Here is a 5,000-nt window from a genome sequence, read left to right on the forward strand (position 1 = left end):
TTCTCTCTCGGCAACTCTCTCTCTGGGCTCGCTCTCGCTCTCTCGGCTCTCTCTCCCCGCCTCGGGGCCGGCGAGCAGCTTTCTCGGATCGTCTTTCGCCCCCTTCTTGCTCTCTCTCTCGGCCTTCTCCGGATCCGCTCTTGCGCGGCCCTTCTCTCTCGCCTCCGCGGATCCGGCTCTTTCGCGCGGCCCCTTCTCTCTCGCCTGGCCAACTGGACCCACTTTTCCCTGGGAAGGACGGGAGCCGGGACACAAAGGCACGCGCGCTTCGTCCCGGCTAGGCGGCACTCGCTTGGCCCTGGCGACCGCACGCGCGGCCGCTCCGCTCCGCCTCGGACGCAGGTACGGGGTCAACCTGCGGGGATGCGGCCCGTCACCTCGCTCCCATAAGACGGACAGACGAGTCCAAAGCCGGCCAGGCCTCCAAGAGGACCAATGCAGCTCGACCGGGGAGGGGCGCCAACGCAGGCCGCCTCCTACCATGACGCAGCCGGAGGCGGCCGACAACAGCGACCCCTTGGTGAACTTCCGCAGACGGCCGGGACAACAGGTCTACCCGGCCGGCGCCGAAATTGCACTAAGTCCCGCCGGAGCGAGGTAGACCTGATGTCCCCGGCCGGCGCCCGCCACCAGGGGGCAAGGCCGGCCCCCGGCGGACCCCGGAGCGAGGTAGACCTGATGTCCCCGACCGGAGCCGGGGTAGACCTGTTGTCCCCGGGCGGAGCCGGGGTAGACCTGATGTCCCCGGGCGGAGCCGGGGTAGACCTGATGTCCCCGACCGGAGCCGGGGTAGACCTGATGTCCCCGACCGGAGCCGGGGTAGACCTGATGTCCCCGGCCGCAGCCGGGGTAGACCTGTTGTCCCCGGCCGGAGCCGGGGTAGACCTGATGTCCCCGGCCGCAGCCGGGGTAGACCTGATGTCCCCGGCCGCAGCCGGGGTAGACCTGTTGTCCCCGACCGGAGCCGGGGTAGACCTGATGTCCCCGGCCACAGCGGAGGTAGACCTGTTGTCCCCGGCCGGAGCCGGGGTAGACCTGATGTCCCCGACCGGAGCCGGGGTAGACCTGATGTCCCCGGCCGCAGCCGGGGTAGACCTGTTGTCCCCGGCCGGAGCCGGGGTAGACCTGATGTCCCCGGCCGCAGCCGGGGTAGACCTGATGTCCCCGGCCGGAGCCGGGGTAGACCTGTTGTCCCCGACCGGAGCCGGGGTAGACCTGATGTCCCCGGCCGCAGCCGGGGTAGACCTGATGTCCCCGACCGGAGCCGGGGTAGACCTGATGTCCCCGGCCGCAGCCGGGGTAGACCTGATGTCCCCGGGCGGAGCCGGGGTAGACCTGATGTCCCCGGCCGCAGCGGGGGTAGACCTGATGTCCCCGACCGGAGCCGGGGTAGACCTGATGTCCCCGGCCGCAGCCGGGGTAGACCTGTTGTCCCCGGGCGGAGCCGGGGTAGACCTGATGTCCCCGGCCGGAGCCGGGGTAGACCTGATGTCCCCGACCGGAGCCGGGGTAGACCTGATGTCCCCGGCCACAGCGGAGGTAGACCTGTTGTCCCCGACCGGAGCCGGGGTAGACCTGTTGTCCCCGGCCGCAGCCGGGGTAGACCTGATGTCCCCGGCCGGAGCCGGGGTAGACCTGATGTCCCCGGGCGGAGCCGGGGTAGACCTGATGTCCCCGGGCGGAGCCGGGGTAGACCTGATGTCCCCGGCCGGAGCCGGGGTAGACCTGTTGTCCCCGGCCGCAGCCGGGGTAGACCTGATGTCCCCAGGCGGAGCCGGGGTAGACCTGATGTCCCCGACCGGAGCCGGGGTAGACCTGATGTCCCCGGCCGCAGCCGGGGTAGACCTGATGTCCCCGGCTGCAGCGGAGGTAGACCTGTTGTCCCCGGCCGGAGCCGGGGTAGACCTGATGTCCCCGGCCGCAGCCGGGGTAGACCTGATGTCCCCGGCCGCAGCGGGGGTAGACCTGATGTCCCCGGGCGGAGCCGGGGTAGACCTGATGTCCCCGGCCGGAGCCGGGGTAGACCTGATGTCCCCGACCGGAGCCGGGGTAGACCTGTTGTCCCCGGCCGCAGCCGGGGTAGACCTGATGTCCCCGGGCGGAGCCGGGGTAGACCTGATGTCCCCGACCGGAGCCGGGGTAGACCTGATGTCCCCGGCCGCAGCCGGGGTAGACCTGATGTCCCCGGCCGGAGCCGGGGTAGACCTGATGTCCCCAGCCGCCGCCGGGGTAGACCTGATGAGCCGGGTCCGGCTCGGATCCATGGTAGACCTGCTGTCCCCCTGTTGTCGCCCGCCGCCCGGGCACCTCGCCGTGCCCAGCGACCCCGGAGCCGGGCGAAGCTCACAGCCTCATAACACCCCGGAGCCAGATGGCTCGATCGACCCCCCGTCCCACACAATGAACCCCAACCCCACCCCCCCCTTTCAAGACCATGACATGTTTTCCATTTTTTTGTTGTTGTTCTTTGGGGGGATTTGGTTTGGGTTTGCTTTGGTATTTTGTTTTGTTTTGTTTTTCTGGGGGGGGGGGGGGGGGCTGTTTTGGGGGTTTTTTGGGGGTTTTTTCCAGTTGCTTTGGCTTTCTCTGATACTGATTTTTGAGGTGGTTTTTTTGGGGGGGGTTGGGGGGCTTGTGGTTTGGATTTGGGTTTTCTTGGGTTGTCCCCCACCCCCCCGGGCCCCCCCCCGCCCCGCCCCTTTTTCTTTTCTCCTTTCCTGAAAGAATGGCTCTTCTATTTGCTTGGAACGAGAAACTTATCCGGGAAAGCAAACCAACCCAAAAATTGACCCATTTGATTTCTTTTTCTTTCGTATCGGAAGCGCCCCCAGCCGAGCCGACGGGCAAGCCGAGGCCGGTGCTCTGCCTGCTGACACGCTGACCTGGCCAAACAGCGCCCCCACCACCCACCCCCCGCCCTGCCCCGCCACGCCCTCCTGGGGTGGAACCTACCCAGGCCGGCCCCCCTGGCCCCGATGCGGCTCGCCCCGCCGCGCCCCTCCCCTCCCCTCCCCGCCCCGCCCCGCCCCGCCCGCCGGTAGAGGCGACGGCGGCCGCCGGCACCGCCGCCAGCACACAGGCGCTGTGTGTAGCTTTCGGGCGGGTTGTTTCACGGTCCGCAGAGGTCTTGGGCCCTCGACGTGACTCTAGGGGGCCGTGGGGACTCGGTGCCGAGGCGCCCGGGGCCGGCACGAAGCCACCGGCCCTGGTCCGCACAGAGACAGAAACAGTGACACGCACCCCCCCCCCCAACTAACCCTAACCCTAACCCTAACTCCCCCCGCCCCCGACTAACCCTAACCCTAACACTAACCCTAACTCCCCCCGCCCCCCACTAACCCTAACCCTAACCCTAACCCTAACCCTAACCCCCCCCCCACTAACCCTAACCCTAACCCTAACCCCCTAACCCCCCCCCCACTAACCCTAACCCTAACCCTAACCCTAACCCTAACCCTAACCCCCCCCCCCACTAACCCTAACCCTAACCCTAACCCTAACCCCCCCCCCCCCCCCCCCCCAACTAACCCTAACCCTAACCCTAACGCACGGCCACGCCTGCAGGCTACCACACCGCTGCGCGTGAAAGGAAGGCGCGGCCAACCATCCCCGCCCCCTCGCCAACCCCTCCCCAGCCACCTCCACCCGGCCCCCCCTGCCACCCGCGCGCGCGCAGCCGCCCGCCGGCCCGCCCATAGGCATTCACGCTCTGGCGTGCCCTCTCTCCCTGGCCCTGCCCCGGCCCCTGGCCCTGCCCGCTCTGTGGCAAGCGCAGCCGGCCATGGGCGGTTGGGGGCGCCCCGCCCTCCCCCATCAGCCTCCCCGGCGCTGTCTGCATCCTTTTGCCGCTTGCTAGGCTGCCGTAGGCCAAGGCCGGCCCGGGACAACAGGTCTAGCCAAGAGCCTGGGACAACAGGTCTACCCTAGGGGCCTGGGACAACAGGTCTAGCCAAGGGGCCGGGCTGCCGTAGGCGAGGGCCCGCCCGGGGACAACAGGTCTACCCCCAGGGCCTGGGACAAAAGGTCTACCCCAAGGGGCCTGGGCTATCAGGTCTACCCCGGAAGCGCAGGACATCAGGTCTACCCCGGCGGCCCGGGACAACAGGTCTACCCCAAGGGGCCCGGGACAACAGGTCTACCCAAGGGGCCTGGGACAACAGGTCTACCCCGGCGGCGCGGGACAACAGGTCTGCCCCGGAGGCCCGGGACAACAGGTCTACCCCGAAGCCTAGGACAACAGGTCTACCCCGGGCCTCGGCTGTCAGGTCTACCCCGGAGGCCCAGGCTGCCGTAGGCCAAGGCCGGCCCGGGACAACAGGTCTACCCAAGGGGCCTGGGACAACAGGTCTGCCCCGGCGGCCCGGGACAACAGGTCTAGCCTAGGGGCCTCGGCCATCAGGTCTACCCCGAAGCCTAGGACATCAGGTCTACCCCGGCGGCCCGGGACATCAGGTCTAGCCCGGAGGCCCGGGACAACAGGTCTACCCCGGCGGCCCGGGACAACAGGTCTACCCCAAGGGGCCTGGGACAACAGGTCTACCCAAGGGGCCTCGGCCATCAGGTCTACCCCGAAGCCTAGGACATCAGGTCTACCCCAAGGGGCCTGGGACAACAGGTCTACCCAAGGGGCCTCGGCCATCAGGTCTACCCCGAAGCCTAGGACATCAGGTCTACCCCGAAGCCTAGGACAACAGGTCTACCCCAGAGGCCTGGGACAACAGGTCTACCCTAGGGGCCTCGGCCATCAGGTCTACCCCGAAGCCTAGGACATCAGGTCTACCCCGGCGGCCCGGGACATCAGGTCTACCCCGGCGGCCCGGGACAACAGGTCTACCCCGAAGCCTAGGACAACAGGTCTACCCCGGCGGCCCGGGACAACAGGTCTAGCCCGGAGGCCCGGGACAACAGGTCTACCCCGGCGGCCCGGGACAACAGGTCTACCCCAAGGGGCCTGGGACAACAGGTCTACCCAAGGGGCCTCGGCCATCAGGTCTACCCCG

Source organism: Agelaius phoeniceus, unplaced genomic scaffold (assembly GCF_051311805.1).
Source record: "Agelaius phoeniceus isolate bAgePho1 unplaced genomic scaffold, bAgePho1.hap1 Scaffold_109, whole genome shotgun sequence".
Lineage (NCBI taxonomy): Eukaryota > Metazoa > Chordata > Aves > Passeriformes > Icteridae > Agelaius > Agelaius phoeniceus.